The sequence below is a fragment of the Schistocerca nitens genome, chromosome 1 (genome assembly GCF_023898315.1).
Source record: "Schistocerca nitens isolate TAMUIC-IGC-003100 chromosome 1, iqSchNite1.1, whole genome shotgun sequence".
NCBI classification, from domain to species: Eukaryota; Metazoa; Arthropoda; class Insecta; order Orthoptera; family Acrididae; genus Schistocerca; species Schistocerca nitens.
Genome location: NC_064614.1, coordinates 75,604,817 through 75,625,353, shown reverse-complemented (window position 1 = coordinate 75,625,353; position 20,537 = coordinate 75,604,817).

The window sequence follows — 20,537 nt, the reverse complement described above, 5'->3', positions numbered from 1 at the left end:
AGGCGGTCGAAATGCTACGGCCATTGTATTAGGCATGAAGCGACGGTGAACGCGACTTGCTGGAACCAGCGTTAAACGTTTTACTGATGTTTGCCGTCTGGGCCTCGCTTGGCCGAAGCCAGGTGTTGGTATTGCTTTCAGTGGTTCTCAGAATCTGAAGTCTGAAGCCATGGGAAGCACGACACACTGTCGTCAAGGCGATATCTTGTTCGTTCTTGGCGGCGGTTCTCAGAGCTGCTATCGCACTTCAGGAGAAATGCAGTGAGTTGGGTGGGCACTTCAAGAAGAACCTTTTGAGAACTGGAGGCAACATTGTGGCTGTCGGGCGTAATGGGATTTTGCGGAGAGCACTGACCACACAGATAATTTGCTCATTTTTCCACAGCCTTCTGCAATTGGAAACAATCGAGCATGGTGGGGTCACGAAGGACTTGTTTTCATTGTCGATGCGCTGTGCACGATGTGCAGGTAGTCTCCTATGGACCGCCAGGGAGGACAGGTGTATTGATAGTGGAGATACTCTTGCGCAGACTTACGAGTAAGGCTGTCTCGCTGACCTGGACAGAAGTTTACATTCTCTCCGGAAGTCATTTCATCGGGTTTTATCCGTGGTCATCGATCACCAGAGAGCCCATCAGTACAGCGTTCAGCCGCTGCACGATCCGACTGCTGGTAGCTGCCTGCACTCTGCCTGAGATCTTGGGGGTAAAGTGTTTGCAGCACGCTCGTAATGGGAACCGTAATTCTTCTCTTCAGCAACAGTGTAAGCTCTCGTCTTCGCGCTACAGCAGCAGAGTTATCATTTCCGATAGGCATTGTGTCGTACAGTCAGGGTTTCCATTATCTTTGTTGCCGGAGCTACTCGTAACAGATTACCGTATTTAAAAACCTGTCAACAACTTATGCTCAATACCATTATTTTGTGTCCTTGTTCTGTTAAGGCATTGTTTAGTAAATCGCATATTTACGTGTTTATTAATAAAATTAATTCTTTGCGATACTTATCGTTTAGTAGTCAGCTGATAAATTTCATTTCCCACCCATTTTATATCTATTGAGCAAAGAGACAGTTGACGGTTGGAGAAACAACATTGTTACAAGTAGTCTGCTAAAACCAGATACAGATGTTGGCCACTGATGAATCGTGGCCGCCGGGGTAGCCGAGCGGTTCTAGGCGCTACAGTCTGGAACTGCGCGACCGTGACGGTCGAAGGTTCGAATCCTGCCTCAGGCATGGATGTGTATGATGTCCTTAGGTTAGTTAGGTTTAAGTAGTTCTAAGTTCTAGGGACTGATGACCTCAGAAGTTAAGTCCCATAGTTCTCAGAGCCATTTGAACCATTTGATGAATCGTGTATACGGATGGTATTAACCCCCTCAGCGTCTGTTAAGGCCTGAAGATAGTGCACTTTTGCGCCGAAACTGGTAGCCAAGTAATAAATAATATCGCAAAGAATGCAGTAGGTGTTCCATTTTATTACATAACAAAGCAAGCATCTGTACCGCAATCAGTGATGGATTCCACAAAAATGACCAATGTCTGTCAACGTGTAGTACTGTTGCCAGGTGTTTGGAGAAATGCCACAGACGTTCATACCAAACATGTTCCATGTGTTCTTAGACTGGAAGGTTTACAGAAGGAAATGCCAAAGTCACTTGATTTCCTCCAGATGACAAAGCAGTATGCGATCTACCTAATCTCTACTGACAAATATTTCTAACTCGTAATGATGTAAGGGCGTTGGTCGGAAAACAAACAACATTCATAGATACTGTTTTTTTTTTTAATTTACAGCTTGTTATTTATCTTCAGGGACATAGCCACGACTTTTCCTCTGGTTGTGAAGTTGTTTTTTGTGTAATTTCACCCAGCAACATTGAGGAGACAGACAAAAATAAATTTGGGTATCATCAATGTTGCCAACACAAAACGATCACATGAGCACCCTATTAGCTTAAGTGACAGGTGAGCCACACATGGTGTATCTAACCACCAGCCTTTAGTCGTCGTAGCTTCTTTTTAACCAGTGACTCTTAACATTATCATGCATCAAGACAGCCACACATCGTACTCTACCGAAATAAAACGCTCCAGTTGTCAGTACTGGGGTTCTATTCACACTACCGGTTAAACGATAATGCTCGTTTCCGTAAAAATTTCGGATACAGCATTACACTGAAACAGTGGCAATAAGACATTTACGATTTTAACTGTTGTGTGCAAATTCGTTGGTTATTGGAGGGTTTGATTCCAGTAGACATTCAATCAACAGCTGTGGAATAAGTACAATGTTGCGAGCAGTGGCACTCAATCACTATCTGATGAGCAATGGTGGTAGATATTTTCGTATATATACATTACAGAGAAAAAATTCTTTGAAAAATTTAGTAATCCGTCTAGCAATATTTTATAACAAAAGATGTATGAAGATACCATTCTTGTTTTCGTTAATGGCACGACTGCTGATATCGAAAATACACTTTCCCATTTTATCAGTGTATATCCGAATATTGTTTTCATTGTGGAACTGGGAAAACAACAGGCCACATATTTTTTAGATTTGTTGATAAAGAATGGCAGTGGCACCCATTAATTTGGAATTTTTTTATCAGTCTACTGACTAGTTTGATGCGGCCCGCCACGAATTCCTTTCCTGTGCTAACCTCTTCATCTCAGATTAGCACTTGCCACCTACGTCCTCAATTATTTGCTTGACGTATTCCAATCTCTGTCTTCCTCTCAGCTTTTGCCCTCTACAGCTCCCTCTAGTACCATGGAAGTCATTCCCTCATGTCTTAGCAGATGTCCTATCATCCCGTCCCTTCTCCTTCTCAGTGTTTTCCACATATACCTTTCCTCTCCGATTCTCCATAGAACCTCCTCATTCCTTACCTTATCAGTCCACCTAATTTTCAACATTCGTCAAGAGCACCACATCTCAAATGCTTCGATTCTCTTCTGTTCCGGTTTTCCCACAGTCCATGTTTCACTACCATACAATGCTGTACTCCAGACGTACATCCTCAGAAATTTCTTCCTCAAATTAAGGCCGGTATTTGATATTAGTAGACTTCTCTTGGCCAGAAATGCCTTTTTTGCCATAGCGAGTCTGCTTTTGATGTCCTCCTTGCTCCGTCCGTCATTGGTTATTTTACTGCCTAGGTAGCAGAATTCCTTAACTTCTTTGACTTCGTGACCATCAATCCTGATGTTAAGTTTCTCGCTGTTCTCATTTCTACTACTCATTATCTTCGTCTTTCTCCGATTTACTCTCAAACCATACTGTGTACTCATTAGACTGTTAAAGCCGTTCAGCAGATCATTTAATTCTTCTTCACTTACACTCAGGATAGCAATGTCATCAGCGAATCGGATCATTGATATCCTTTCACCTTGTATTTTAATTCCACTCCTGAGCCTTTCTTTTATTTCCATCATTGCTTCCTCGATGTACAGATTGAAGAGTAGGCGCGAAAGGCTACAGCCTTGTCTTACACCCTTCTTAATACGAGCACTTCGTTCTTGATCGTCTACTCTTATTATTCCCTCTTGGTTGTTGTACATATTGTACATGACCCGTCTCTCCCTATAGCTTACCCCTACTTTTTTTTAGAATCTCGAACAGCTTGCACCATTTTATATTGTCGAACGCTTTTTCCAGGTCGACAAACCTATGAAAGTGTCTTGATTTTTCTTTAGCCTTGCTTCCATTATTAGCCGTAACGTCAGAATTGCCTCTCTCGTCCGTTTACTTTTCCTAAAGCCAATCTGATCGTCACCTAGCGCATTCTCAATTTTCTTTTCCATTCTTCTGTAAGCAGCTTCGATGCATGAGCTGTTAAGCTGATTGTGCGATAATTCTCGCACTTGTCAGCTCTTGCCGTCTTCGGAATTGTGTGGATGATGCTTTTCCGAAAGTCAGATGGTATGTCGCCACACTCATATATTCTACACACCAACGTGAATAGTCGTTTTGCTGCCACTTCCCCCAATAATTTTAGAAATTCTGATGTAATGTTATCTATCCCTTCTGCCTTATTTTACCGTAAGTCCTCCAAAGCTCTTTTAAATTCCGATTCTAATACTGGATCCCCTACCTCTTCTAAATCGACTCCTGTTTCTTCTTCTATCACATCAGACAAATCTTCACCCTCATAGAGGCTTTCAATGTATTCTTTCCATCTATCTGCTCTCTCCTCTGCATTTAACAGTGGAATTCCCGTTGCACTCTTAATGTTACCACCGTTGCTTTTAATGTCACTAAATGTTGTTTTGACTTTCCTGTATGCTGAGTCTGTCCTTCCGACAATCGTATCTTTTTCGATGTCTTCACATTTTTCCTGCAGCCATTTCGTCTTAGCTTCCCTGCACTTCCTATTTATTTCATTCCTCAGCGACTTGTATTTCTGTATTCCTGATTTTCCCGGAACATGTTTGTACTTCCTCGTTTCATCAATCAATTGAAGTATTTCTTCTGTTACCCATGGTTCTTACGCAGCTACCTTCTTTGTACCTATGTTTTCCTTCCCAACTTCTTTGATGGCACTTTTTAGAGATGTCCATTCCTCTTCAACTGTACTGCCTACTGCGCTAATCCTTATTGCTGTATCTATAGCGTTAGAGAACTTCAAACGTATCTCGTCATTCCTTAGTACTTCCGTATCCCACTTCTTTGCGTAGGATTCTTCCTGACTAATGTCTTGAACTTCAGCCTACTCTTGGTCTGGAGAGTCATTCTCGACGGATTCGCATCTGGAGGGAACGTGATCTCGATTTCGGGACCCAAAAACTTTGGTAATAGACCTATATCGAGGACGATCCTAATGGTGTGGACAGGGATTATGTTAACCACATGAACACCACTTCACGAAATTGTACGGGTGAAACAGCAACGTTTCACTCCTATCAGGATCGTGACGAAATCTTGGGACCTCATGGGCGGGTTGTTGCGAGTTTTTGTCGGCCCAGACAACGTATTGGTGGTCAATAATGCTCATCTCATAGAGCACAGGTGGTTGACGTTTTCAGGGAACTGGAAGATATTGCACCCACGGTGTGACCTGCTCGCTTTGCCGATTTGACTCCCTTAAGGCCTGGCCAGACAGAATCCGGCCTGCCGCTGCGAAGGACGGCGCAGCGGGAGGCCGGACCTGTCAGCGGCCAGGGACGCCATACAGGCAACGGCCGGCCGCATCGACTCTTGCTGCGTCAGCTGTTACACTGTGGAAGGGGCCGAACCCCATTGTTAAGCTTGCATGCGTAGCGCGACTGTCTTGGCGTTAAGACGATTTGGAATCTTCACGCGGGACACGTTATCTTTGTGCGAGTTCGTTTTTTTTTTTTTTTAATTGCAGAAATGAGTAGCTCGCACTAGCTATACGAAATGGCACCAAGAAGAGGAGATGTTGAGTGCACGACATTAATAGCAAGAGAGAAAGCTTAGAAGAATACCATCGTCTGTGTATTGATCTAGAGTCTGAGGAAGATAGGTTCTTCAAATATTTTCGTATGTCGCGAGAATGTTTCGAGGAAATGCATCGCCTGATAAAAAGATAGCACCGAGAAGTGCACAACGAACTGGAGAAAGCCAATTTGTTTCAGGTAAGTTTTACCGTTTGTGGCCTCTTTGTGCTTCAAATAGAAGTCATATAAATTGTTCCATTTCAGTTTTGCTGTATCAGATGAAAGGTCCGGCGGACGAAAGTGCTATCCCACAACGTAGTTACGAGTGGAGCTATAAATTTATGGACGGCCGCGGTGGTCTCGCGGTTCTAGGCGCTCAGTCCGGAACCGCGCGACTTCTACGGTCGCAGGTTAGAATGCTGCCTCGGGCATGGATGTGTGTGACATCCTTAGGTTAGTTCGGTTTAAGTAGTTCTAAGTTCTAGGGGACTGATGACCGCAGCTGTTAAGTTCCATAGTGCTCAGAGCCATTTGAACCATTTTTTGATTAATTTATCTGCAGTGTTTACAAATACAGCAAACGACAGTAACATCTAGTTCCGTACTCCCGCTAGAGAGAACTTTCTACTTAATAGACTGTTTTGTTTCATTGTATTCATAACATTGTCATTGAATTTAAACAAACATATCTTTGGCCGTTAACTTCTCTATTCGTTCTATCGGCATAACTGATTTTAATCATTTCCAGATACTTGACTACAGGCGACAGTCACCAGACCATAGTTTTTTCTTTTCGGTTAGGACGTTCAACAGTCTGAGGAATTGTGAAACAAGTGTGCCAGGCAGTATGGACTGCTCTACAGCCAAGTATTTACCTACTCCTACAACAGAGTTGTTGAACAAATCTGAAGAAGGATTTCTAGAACTTTGGGGATTTCGGACTGCCATGGAAGCATAGAGAGAAAGCCTACCAGGTTAAAATGCCCAAAGGATAGAGGATCCCAGTTCTTCTGTTACAAACAGTTCTTGTAGCTAGTTCTCCTGGCGATCGTTGATCCATACTACGGAGTTTACAGTAGTTGATATTGGAAGTTATTGACGTCACAGTGACAACACTATTTTTGAGAATTTAGCTTTCTATCAAGGGCATATCGAGGGTAAAAGAATTCTACATCCAAATCAGGATCGCGTGTATCATACAAAAAGTTGTATTCTCTCACCTCCTCTATAAGTCTTTCTGTGTGCATGCACTACGAGCTGCAAGACAACAACCGCCTCACGCCGCTACTTCCAGTGTGACCACAGAGCAGTTGAGTGCGCTAACAGAAGCAAGCAGCCGCTCCGGCTAGTGGCGAATCTGTAATCTGTGACAACCCGGCGCCGGCCGGTGCGGCAGGCCGGCTACCGGAGCGATAGAGCTGCACTCTGTGTGACCGCCGCCATACAATAACGAGAGATTCAACAGTGCGGCCTGCCGGCTGCGGTTCAAGGCCACAGGCCGGACGGCCAGGCCGCATTCTGCCTGGCCAGGCCTTTAAGGCCTGGCCAGACAGAATGCGGCCTGCCGCTGAGACGGACGGCACAGCGGGAGGCCGGGCCAGTCAGCAGCCAGGGACGCCACACAGGCAACGGCCGGCCGCAGCGATTCTTGCTGCGTCAGCTGTTACACTGTGGAGGGGGCCAAACCCCATTATTGAGCTTGCATGCGTAGCGCGATTGTCTTGGCGTTAGACGATTTGGAAGCTTCACGCGGGACACGTTTTCTTTGTGCGAGGAAATGAGTAGCTTGCACTAGCGATACGAAATGGCACCAAGAAGAGGAGATGTTGGGTGCACGACATTAATAGCAAGAGAGAAAGCTTAGGAGAATACCATCGTCTGTGTATTGATCTAGAGTCTGACGAAGATAGGTTCTTCAAATATTTTCATATGTCGCGAGAATATTTCGAGGAACTGCATCGGCTGATAAAATACATCACCGAGAAGCGCACAACAAACTGGAAAAAGCCAATTGATACAAGGCACAGACTAGTCATTTGTCTGAGGTAAGTTTTACCATTTGTGGTCTCTTTGTGCTTTAAACGGAAGTCATATAATTCATTCCATTTCAGTTTTGCTGTATCATATGAAAGGTTTGGCGGAAGAAAGTGCTATCCCACAACGTAGTTACGAGTAGAGTGATAAACTTATCTGCAGTGTTTACGAATACAGCCAACGATAGTAACATCTAGTTCTGTATGTCCCTCTAGAGAGCGCTTTCTACATAATAGATTGTTTGTTTCATTGTATTCATAACATTGTCATTGAATTTAAACAAACATATCTTTGGTCGTTAACTTTATTCGTTCTATCGACATAATTTATTTTAATCTTTTCAACATACTTGACTACAGGCGACTGTTTCTTTTCGGTTAGGACGTTCAACAGTCTCAGAAATTGTGAAACAAGTGTGCTAGGCAATATGGACTGTTCTATAACCCAAGTATTTACCTACTCCTACAACAGAGATGTGGAAGAAATCTGAAGGAGGATTTCTAGAACTGGGGGTTTCCGAACTGCCTTTGAAGCATAGACGGAAAGCATATCAGGTTAAAATGCCCGAAGGATAGTACATGCCAGTTCTTCTGTTACAAACAATTCTTTTCGCTGCTTCTCCTGGCGATCATTGATCCATACTACCAGTTTACAGTATGGGCCTAGTTGATATTGTAAATCATGGACGTCACAGTGGCAACACTATTTCTGAGAATTCAGCTTTCTATCAAGAGTATACCGAGGGCAAAAGTATTCTACCTCCAAATCAGGATCGCGTGTATCATACAAAAAGTTGTATTGTCTCACCTGCTCTATAAGTCTTTCTGCGTCCACGATGCATGCAGCACGAGCTACAAGACAAAAACCGCCTCACGTCACTGCTTCCAGTGTGGGCCAACAGAGGCAAGCAGCCGCTCCGGCTAGTGGCGAATCTGTAATCTGTGACAACCCGGCGGCGGCCGCTGCGGCAGGCCGGCTGCCGGTGCGTCAGAGCCGCACACTGTGTGACCGCCGCCATACAGTAACGAGAGATTCAACAGTGCGGCCTGCCGGCTGCGGTTCAAGGCCACAGGCCGGACGGCCAGGCCGCGTTCTGTCTGGCCAGGCCTTTAAGAGCATATCTGGGATGCACGAGGAGATGGGTTGCATCACGTCAGCTTCCACTAAGACTTTCAAGCAGCTCTGCAAGAGGAACGGACGTTATTGCCTCAACATGAGATTGATGACATCATTCACAGCATTCCCTGTCGTTGTCTTGCCTGTATTGCTGCCACAGGCAGTCACACCCAATACGAGGACATTAACCAACTGTTAGAATGTGTGTGCAAATGCGTTAATTTGCAAAAAAGGAAGAACATTTTTGTCTACGTTCTGTATTCTTTACATAGTTTGTACTTTACTATCAAATGTGATTACTGTTTAGTGGCAAAATGAAAGCAACCTTGCAAAATTTCCGTTTGTTGCTATAATTTTGGACACCTCTGTATTATACTCAGTGAACAAGCAGATGACAGGAATAAAAGTGTTCTCGATTGGTTCAGACAATTACTATACAGGGTGATTCAAAAAGAATACCACAACTTTAGGAATTTAAAACTCTGCAACGACAAAAGGCAGAGCTAAGCACTATCTGTCGGCGAATTAAGGGAGCTATAAAGTTTCATTTAGTTGTACATTTGTTCGCTTGAGGCGCTGTTGACTAGGCGTCAGCGTCAGTTGATGATGGATCGGCCGCCAGGCAGCCCGTGACAGAGCACTTCATCACTGGCCTCCAAGAAGCCCTGATCTTACCCCCTGCGATTTTTTCTTATGGGGGTATGTTAAGGATATGGTGTTTCGGCCACCTCTCCCAGCCACCATTGATGATTTGAAACGAGAAATAACAGCAGCTATCCAAACTGTTACGCCTGATACGCTACAGAGAGTGTGGAACGAGTTGGAGTATCGGGTTGATATTGCTCGTGTGTCTGGAGGGGGCCATATTGAACATCTCTGAACTTGTTTTTGAGTGAAAAAAAACCTTTTTAAATACTCTTTGTAATGATGTATAACAGAAGGTTATATTATGTTTCTTTCATTAAATACACATTTTTAAAGTTGTGGTATTCTTTTTGAATCACCCTGTATTATATTGGATGAGCACACATTTAGAAGTATCATCTTGTCGTGATAAAATTGCAATACATAAAATGTCATGATCGATAACTGTCTGGTACGGGTAAATGTTTGCTCTTTGATGTGCATACATATTACGTTTTTATCTCTGCCCAATGTCAACCCGGATGTTAAAGAACCTTGGTAACATATAAATGTCAACGAACTGTCAAGTGGTTGTTGTGTTATTTTTGGTGAATGCTTGAATATGGCTCAAATGTCGAAACTACAATTTTAATATAAAGGCCGCTACAGATAAGGGTAACATGACATCGTTTAAAAACGATATAGGTCATTAATAAGATTGAATTATTCCTGTCTAACGGAGAGATGATCATATCTGCACCATAGAAGAAAGTCTTTCATTACATGGTTCTACTGTGTCAACTTCCGGCGGTCGGGTTATTACTATTCAGTTGTTCAAATGTGTGTGAAATCTTATGGGACTTAACTGCTAAGGTCATCAGTCCCTAGGCTTACACACTACTTAACCTAAATTATCCTCGGCACAAACACACACACCCATGCCCGAGGGAGGACTCGAACCTCCGCCGGGACCAGTCGCACAGTCCATGACTGCAGCGCGTTAGACCGCTCGTCAATCTCGCGCGGCTATTGCTATTATTATACACGGTTTCATTCCATGGGGAAGCCGTCATGCCCAACGACTCTGTTTATTTCAGGTGGTAAAGGGTATAGTAAACTGTTATTTCGTACACTGAAGCCAGCCATATTGTAACTGTAAACAGCAGCTTCACTATGAACTAACCCTTTGACGTGAATAGTCCTCTTGGGACTACGTATATATACGATACGTGGCTTTTATGCTTTAACTTATATTTACCGGTATTTATGATTGACTGACATCTAAAGCTTACACCACTGCACATTTAATGAAGCATGTGTGTTACCTTATTGTAACTGGTTCTTTATATGTCCTTTAGCACTGAAGATGGTTTCATAATGACCGAAATTTTGGTACTCAATAAACATTATTTGCGACTGATTGCTGTACCCTTTACTGCTTGAAATTATTTTTATAGTTATTATTATTATTATTATTTCTTTACTTTCTCAGACGTTAAGTCTGGTTAAGAATGGAAAGTGACGCGGACCTTGATCAAGCGTCACTTCCTATTAACTGTACATTTAGGAACTTTCAGGTAATTGAACATGTATCAATAATTACGGATTTCTGTAGTTGTATATATATGTTTGGATGTAGCTGTATTGCATTGATGTACTGGTGGATATTGTGTGGTATGACTCCTGTAGTTGATAGTATAATTGGTATGATGTCAACTTTATCCTGATGCCACATGTCTTTGACTTCCTCAGCCAGTTGGATGTATTTTTCAATTTTTTCTCCTGTTTTCTTTTGTATATTTGTTGTATTGGGTATGGATATTTCGATTAGTTGTGTTAATTTCTTCTTTTTATTGGTGAGTATGATGTCAGGTTTGTTATGTGGCGTTGTTTTACCTGTTATAATAGTTCTGTTCCAGTATAATTTGTATTCATCATTCTCCAGTACATTTTGTGGTGCATAGTTGTGTGCAGGAACTTGTTGTTTTAAAAGTTTATGTTGTAAGGCAAGCTGTTGATGTATTATTTTTGCGACATTGTCATGTCTTCTGGGGTATTCTGTATTTGCTAGTATTGTACACCCGCTTGTGATGTGATCTACTGTTTCTATTTGTTGTTTACAAAGTCTGCAATTATCTGTTGTGGTATTGGGATCTTTAATAATATACTTGCTGTAATACCTGGTGTTTATTGTTTGATCCTGTATTGCAATCATGAATCCTTCTGTCTCACTGTATATATTGCCTTTTCTTAGCCATGTGTGGGATGCGTCTTGATCGATGTGTGGCTGTGTTAGATGATACAGGTGCTTGCCATGAAGTGTTTTCTTTTTCCAATTTATTTTCTTCGTATCTGTTGATGTTATGTGATCTAAAGGGTTGTAGAAGTGGTTATGAAATTGCAGTGGTGTAGCCGATGTATTTATATGAGTGATTGCCTTGTGTATTTTGTTAGTTTCTGCTCGTTCTAGAAAGAATTTTCTTAAATTGTCTACCTGTCCATAATGTAGGTTTTTTATGTCGATAAATCCCCTTCCTCCTTCCTTTCTGCTTAATGTGAATCTTTCTGTTGCTGAATGTATGTGATGTATTCTATATTTGTGGCATTGTGATCGTGTAAGTGTATTGAGTGCTTCTAGGTCTGTGTTATTCCATTTCACTACTCCAAATGAGTAGGTCAATATTGGTATGGCATAAGTATTTATAGCTTTTGTCTTGTTTCTTGCTGTCAATTCTGTTTTCAGTATTTTTGTTAGTCTTTGTCTATATTTTTCTTTTAGTTCTTCTTTAATATTTGTATTATCTATTCCTATTTTTTGTCTGTATCCTAGATATTTATAGGCATCCGTTTTTTCCATCGCTTCTATGCAGTCGCTGTGGTTATCCAATATGTAATCTTCTTGTTTAGTGTGTTTTCCCTTGACTATGCTATTTTTCTTACATTTGTCTGTTCCAAAAGCCATACTTATATCATTGCTGAATACTTATTATTATTATTATTATTATTATTGGTCACAGTATTAGTACTGATAGCATTATTATTTTCTAACCAATGTTGTTACAATATATGGCATTAAATATATGTGTATGTACTCCAGACTTTTCTGTAACATATTTTTTACCTTATTAAAACTAAAATTTACATTTTTTATAATATTATAATCCTCCTTCTTACAAATTTATGCTGTAAAGTACTAAATTTTGTATATGTTAAGTCTTGGATAATCTGGATGATATGATGATAAAATAAAAATATAGTATAATCGTCGCTAAAACCAACGGAATTCCATTCCTGCACTCAGTTATAATACGTCAGAAAGTTTTCAACAGACAGCCCAAAACATGTTCAGAGTGACAGACTGGTCCTGAAGACATTATTACTTTCGTTGACCCAGACTGACTGAAAATATTTAAGATTTGTGTTTGGCGCACACTCAAATAAGCTAATCCATTCGGTGAAGCGAAACCAGCCGTAAGCCCACAATATAGCACCGATCACTAATTGCTCACTAGATGAAAGAAAGATATGATTCACACAAACATGAGCCAAATAAGTCATGAAGTTTCGCCAATTGGTATATATAAGCCGGGACAGAAGAGAAAATAAACCGCACGGCAATCTTTTTCCAGACAATAATGTTTCCCACGCAGGAAAAATTATGAAGCGCCGATAAGCCCACGTTTACTCAGGGCTGAGGTACAAAGGGAAAACTGCATCTTTTGTTATAGGTGATAAAACGGCTATCAGATTTCCGCAATTTCTCTCTCTCTCTCTCTCTCTCTCTCTCTCTCTCTGTGTGTGTGTGTGTGTGTGTGTGTGTGTTTTGGCACAAAGAAAACAAATAATAAAAATAAATAGCAGAATCGCGTAAGATATCTGCAGTACAAAGTGATGGGGCAGTTAATCCTTTATTAGAAGCATAAACGTCCCCTCTCGCCGGTCCCTTGCCCATAAACAAGCGTGCACCCGTAATACGACACGGACGACATTCATATAGACAGTGCGATGAGGGGCTGGCAGTAAAATAAAGTTTTATGGCGCACAGTTAAGGCAGCCGCATTTAAAATTCTACTGGCTACGACTGCGCGTCTCCTGACAGCGAACTACTTCTTTGACTTAATAAACTTGCGGTAATGAAGATTTATTTACTGCGGCGGCCGCTCGAAATACGTTTTCCCTCGCCCTCTGTTAAACGTCAGGCGAAGGAAAACAAGGGATACGCATTAGGGGTGGATGGCACTCTGGGCGTGATGTGGGTACTTCATCTCATTACCGTAATGGTCTTCGGAAAAGGGAGAATCAGAATGGTGGCAGTTCCGCTACGAGTTAACGGTGAAAATCTGTCTTGCGTGTGTGTGTGTGCATGTGTGTGTGCGTGTGCAAGCACTTGCCCTTGGTACACGTAATATGAACACAGATACCCACAATATGTGGAACAAAGGCAGAATTCCATTAAATCCTCCGATAAGTAGAATCGCAATACAAAGAGCACCCATAAATTTCGATTGACTTTCTCAAAAACAGAAACAAACTATTTTCAAAGTAATCTTACTTACGACAACACAGCGTTGGCAATATTTGTAAGACTCTTTGAAACTATCGGCGTTGACTACTACCGTATTTATCGAAGCAGAGTGGTCACAGATCTTTGGCTATCAGTTTAAATGTTATGTAGGTAACGGTGAATGTAAACGTAATGGTCACCAAAACAAAATCAGATCGACTGGCACATCGAACCCGTTCCTCGCTGATGACGGCAACGAATGTCTACATTTGCATCTACATCTACTACATATAATTTCCCCTCCAGCTCCATTCGCAAACAGAACGAGGGAAAAACGACTGTCTGTACGCCTCAGTATGAGCCCTAATTTCTCGTATCTTATCTTGTGGTCGTTACGCACTATTTACGTTAGCACAGCAAAATCGATCGGCAGTCATCTTCAAATGTCGGTTCTATAAATTGTATATAATGGCCGGGTGATGCTATCCAACTTTCTCTTTGTTTATGTTGTATGTAATTACCGCAGATAAAACTTTTTTGGTACACACATCGAAAAAAGTTTTGCATCACCTCGATTCCGAGTTCCGAGCTTACACAGAAAGTTCGAATAGAGATCAACATAAAACATCATTTCTGCATTTTCATTGCTCACGAGAACCACACATTGCATATTGTACCACCATACGGCGAGACCTTCAGAGTTGGTGGTCCAGATTGCTGTAAACACCAATACCTCTAACACCTAGTAGCACGTCCTCTTGCACTGATGCATGCCTGTATTCGTCATGGCATACTATCCACAAGTTCATCAAGGCATCGTTAGTCCAGATTGTCCCACTCCCTTTTCAGTCTTTCCCAGACCTGTTAGGTAGCGTTCTTGTCTGGAGAACATGCTGGCCATTCTAGTCGAGCGATGTCGTTATCCTGAAGGAAGCCATTCACAATATGTGCACTATGGGGGCGCGAATTGTCGTCCTTGAAGACGAATGGCTCGACAGTATGCTGCCGATATTGTTGCACTATCGGTCGGAGGATGGCAATCACATCTCGTACAGACGTTACGGCGCCTTCCACGACCACCAGCGGCGTACGTCGGCCCTACATGATGCCACCCTAAAAGTACAGGGAACCTTCACCGTGCTGCACTCGCTGGACAGTGTGTGTAAGGCGTTCAGCCTGACCGGGTTCCTCCAAACACGTCTCCGACGATTGTCTGGTTGAAGGCATGTCCGAGACACATCGGTGAAGAGAACGTAAAGCCAATCGTGAGCTGTCCATTCGGCATGTTACTGGGCCCATCTGTACCGCGGTGGATTGTGTCGTGGTTGCAAAGATGGACCTCGCCATATACGTCGAGAGTGAAGTTGCGCGTCATGCAGCCTATTGCATACAGTTTGAGTCGTAACACAACGTCCTGTGGTTGCACGAAAAGCATTATTCAACGTGATGACCTTGCTGTCAGGGTTCCTCCGAGCCATAATCCGTAGGTAGCGGTCGTCCACTTCAGTAGTAGCCCGTAGGCGGCGTGAGAGAGGCATGTCATCAACACTTCCTGTCTCTCTGTATCTCATCCGTGTCAGAACAACGTCGCTTTGTTTCATTCCGAAGCCCCTGAACACTCCCCTCGTTGTGAAACCTGACGCAAAGTAACAATGCGGACGCGATCGAAGCGCGGTATCGATCGTCTAGGCACGGTTGAACTGCAGACAACATGAGGCGTTTATGTCCTTCCTTTTGGAATGACTGGAACTGATGGGCTGTCGGACCCCCTCCTTCTAACAGGCGTTGCTCATGCGTGCTTGTTTACATCTTTGGACGGGTTCAGTGACAATCTCTGAACAGTCAAAGGGGACTGTACCTGTGATACAATATCCATAGTCAACGTATATCCTTAGGGGTTCTGGGAACCGGGGTGATGCAAAACGTTTTTTGATGTGTGCAGTATGTTAATTCCCATCGCGTGGCTATAAACACGCTGGAAAGCTTTTCACATGCAACACCTGAGTGGAAATAACAGATCCACCAATGCACTGACCATCTATACCCTGTGGACGCGGCGCTATCGCCATCTGTATATGTGCATATCGCTGTCCCATTACTTCTGACACCTCTATGTATAAGCGTGGAAAACCGCCTGAGAAACACAGTAAGGCTGACCGATCCACACTTAACTATCGCTGAGTCTGGCACAGCTGGCTGTCTTAAGAGCTAGTACGTATCGCGTTAGGCTAGGCGAGCAGGGACGAAAAAAAAAAATAAGGAAAAAGGGATTTCCTGATCAGCCCAAGTCGACAATATCGGCAACCATTCTCGGCATCTCACGCACGTTCCTCAAGAGTGACAAGCTGCCCGCGTGGGAATAGGGCGTAAAGTTGTCGCCGCGGTCGCCCAGTTCCTTAGCGAGTACGGGAGAAATATGGAAGCCAGTAATAACGGGCGTCGGTACCTCGAGTAACGATAATAAAGTAAGTTAATAAATCACAGCCCCAGAGTGGCGCTCGCGAAGAAACTTTTGCTATTCGCGTGGCGCCCCCAAGAAAGCCTCCCGCAGTCCCACCCTCCTCCGTCCCACTGTGTGTGTCTCTCTCTCCCTCTCTCTAGTCCCAGCCTCCACCATCAGCCTCTCTCTCTCTCTCTCTCTCTCTCTCTCTCTCTCTCTGTCTCTCTCTCCCTTTCTCTCTCGCACCGTCTCGCCTCGTTCTCGCCGCCCGGCGAGGACAAGGCGGCGAGCGTTACAACTCGCTGCAACTTTTCCACCCTCGCGGCCAGACTGCGGTGTCGCAAAGTGAGCGCAACTTGGCTCCCCGCGGTCATTATTGTCCACTTCAAGCGCGGCGCGGTTGCGCGGGGAGACAGCCACTGTGGTAACGTTCATTGCGCGACTTGCTCGCTCTCCGCTGCTTCCTGAGGACGCCGGAACCGCCTGGACGGGCAGCGACGGCGCGCGTTCCCATATACACTGGTGGGCTTCAGAACTGTAACCCCGGAACTATTGTATACGTGGAGTAAACTAAGGAGTACAAGTTATTCAATTTAAAGATGATTTAGACTGGGGGGGGGGGGTGTATACACTGTGCGAAATTTAATAAACAAAGCGGTCACTTACGGCACCAGCGACATCTCCATCCGAAATCCGTGACGAGTCTGTCCTTGGATGACAGATACAAGTGCTCCACTCCTTGCTACGTCAGCTTCTTCATCAGTGCTAGTAGTTGGAGAGCGGTGTCGTGCCGGTCTCTCAAAAACGTTATCGTGAAGTTTTCAAAGGGAGTGAGGTCTGGAGATCGTACTGGTCACAGTCGCACACTCTCAGTCCAGAGGTAGATCATGGCAGCATGAGCACTGCGTTATCTTCTTGAGAGGTGTCACAGAGAATTCACAGCACAGCCACCGATACCAACACGACGGAAATGAAGCATCTGCTCTCCAGATTAGCGGGTACGCGAACTAGAGATCATCGTATTGTGTAGCCAGTGCCAGGCCGCGGCATCACTTTAGGTAAGTCTGTATAGCGACGACGAATACCATCTGACAACATTCACTCTACTCTTAGGCGTCTCCCCTACCCCTCGTTACACAAACACACACACACACACACAAACACACACACATCCATCGTGATCCCGTATCCATAACTGCGACGCATCTGAGAAGATGCCGTATTCCATTGTTGTCGTTGGATACACCACTTCTCTATGTTGTCGCATCGGGGGAAGACCGACAATAGCCTGCTTGCTGATGGTGGTATTCGAGATGTGGTTGCACAACACTTGTTTTCGTCTGAACAAGCCGAGTACAGTCTTCTAATTCTTGTCCCGCGAGGCCGAGCAATCTGCATTCCATCTACATCTACATCTACCTCTACACTCTGCAAACCACCGTGTAGTTCATGGCAGAGGATAAGTCCCACAGTACCAGGAGTGTACGTCCCATTGTACCACTTAGCAGAGTTTCTTCCCGTTCCATTCGCGTATGGAGCGCAGGAAGAATGATTGTCTGAAGGTCTTTATGAGTGCAGTAATTATCTTAATCTTATCTCCACGATCGCTATGTGACCAATACGTAGGGGGTTGTGATACAATCCATCATTTTGCAGGACAATGCTCAAGCACGTACAGTGCAATCTGTTATTGATTTATTTGACTAATGGGGCTGCTAAGTGCTGTACCACCTCCTGCACTCCTCTGACTTAAGCTCTCGTAAGTTCAACTCGATCTCTAAACTGAAGGAGACACTTCACCGCATTCGCTTCGGAACTGCTACATATTCGTCGGGCAATAGACCGCGTCGCTCGAACTGTCAACACAACTGGCACTGCTAGGAGTATCCTACGACTTCCACATCGCTGGCAACGGGATATACACAATGCTGGTGACTACTTTGAAGGTCAGTAAAACTTTGAAACATGTATCCATTTTGTACAAGCTGTAAATAAATAGTTGCTACTATTAAACTTCCAACCCTCGTATAAGATGAACACCAAAAATTCAAAACGAGGCCAATGGAATGTAGTCGAATTAAATCAGTTGATTATGAGGAATTAGATTAGGAAAGGAGACAATTAAAGTAGTAGATGAGTTTTGCTGTTTGGGTATCAAAATAACAGGATGGTCGAAGTGGAGAGGATATAAGATGTCGACTGGCAATGGCAAGGGAAGCGTTTCTGAAGAAGAGAAATTTTTTAACATCTAGTATAGATTTAAGTGTCAGGAAGTCTTTTCTGAAAGTATTTGTATGCAGTGTAGTCATGTATGGAAAACAAACATGGACAATAAACAGTTCAGACAAGAACAGAACAGAAGCTTTTGAAATGTGGTGCTACAGAAGAATGCTGAAGACTAGATGGGTTGATCACGTAACTAATGAGGAGGTACTGAATAGAATTGGGGAGAAGAGGAATTTGTGGCACAACCTGACTAGTAGAAGGCATCAGTTGGCAAGACACGTTTTGAGGCATCAAGTGATCGTCAATTTGGCATTGGAGCGAAGCTTGGAGGGTAAAAAACGTAGAGACCAAGAGGTGAATACACTAAGCAGATTCAGAAAGATGTAGGATGCAGTAGTTACTTGGATATGAAGAAGCTTGCACACGATAGAGTAGGATGGAGAGCTGCATCAAACCAGTCTCTGGAGTCAAGACCACAATAACAACAAGTACACATCGCGTCAGGAAAACTGTGTGGTGAAAAGACACAGGTTGTCCCAGAAACACTACAGAAGGAGATGGTAGGATTGTTCGACGGACTCTGACGAATAGACTGATGGTAACAGCTGAAATAAGGGTAAAGGTTAGATTGTGGCTACGAACCAGCCAGAAGTGATTATTGGCAGTTAGGTTGAGATGTAGAGTTGCTATTGGTTGTTTGACGCTAACATCGTATTACAGTCACAGCAGACTCATGCAATGTATAGCACCAGCTTCAACGCAGGCACTCTGTTGTGATTGTGATTTGTATATGTAACTTCTGTGATAGCTTTACGGCTCCAAGACATTTCCTTCAGTAAAGATGCACCAACATCGTCCGAACTCCTACGGGAGTCAATAATTTGTGAGCAGGACAAGGGACGCATCACTGCAGTGTGTGATAAATTAGAAATTTTAGGCAGTCAGTGATCGTGCTCGGATGGCCGAAGCGGTTAAGGCCATCGCTCACGAGATGCGGCAAATTCAGGTTCGAGTCTTGGTCAGGCATAAATTTTCAACTTTCGCCGTTGCATTTCAACAATGCCCCGTGCGGCTGGAAGCGTCTGGCAATTTTTCTTTTCTTCCCATTCTTTTATTTCATATACAAGGTTAGAAGAACGGCAACGTGTCCGTAAACGATTTGTTAAAAGGGCACAGGAAGCAGCAATCGTGGCGACTACTATACATTTGGATAGAGGACTGACTTTTCAGGTGTTGAAGGTAGGCTAGATGTTCGCCAGCACGTGGTAAGTGTGATAGACCCTATTATCATACTATCCACTACCAGTGTAGCAGGTATCATAGCATTGGTTATGACAGATCCCCACTCAGCTGTAAACTCCACAAATGCCTGAATAGTGTACAGATCCTTGAGTGGCCTGCCCGAAGAGCATGTCTGTGATACCATATAAAGGCGTGTACTTTCACACTAGTCTCGAAGCAGCAATGTTGATGAACTGTCGCAACATGTATTTCAGGTGTGAAGAGATTCATCACGATGGTACCAGGTGGTTTTAACTAAAGTACAGCTCCGCATGGAGATCCGGTGCGGGCTGTAATTATCGTATGACAGCGAAACTTGATGGATACGCAAACGTGTTAATGTGGAACCGATTTACACTGGAGAAAATTAGTTCCAAATTTGGCCACCAGATGCAAATCTAGCACTGTACAGTATCTCGTCGACGTCTCTGGTGTTCATATTGAACATTGTGTGTAAGCGGCTTTTAATAAGAAAATCAACGCCCTTATCTCCCGGCCATAGCTGTTGAGGCACTTGCGGCTTATAAGGATGGAACATTAAATTCTGTTCAACAAAGTCTGCAAAGACGTGCGAGGGGTTTGTAATGTTCTGGAAAGGAGACGGACAGATCGCTGCGGGCTTCGTTGCAGAGTTGCACAAACTCGTCGGGTATTTTCCGGTGTTGTGTCATTTCAGGTCCCTGATCCTCCACTTTGGTTACAGAAACTGACTCAAGCCACCGTTTTGTCCGCCTGGATATTGTGCTTCCTTCTGGAACTAGGATATGGATGCTGGACTGTAGCAACGTTCTGCACACGACACAACTCCTACACCGCCTTAATCCGCACTTTCATTAGCCAACGTTGCGAGGTGCCGGGGTGGGGAAGAGTTTGTGCCTCTGTAATTCAGACAAATCTTGCATTAGAAC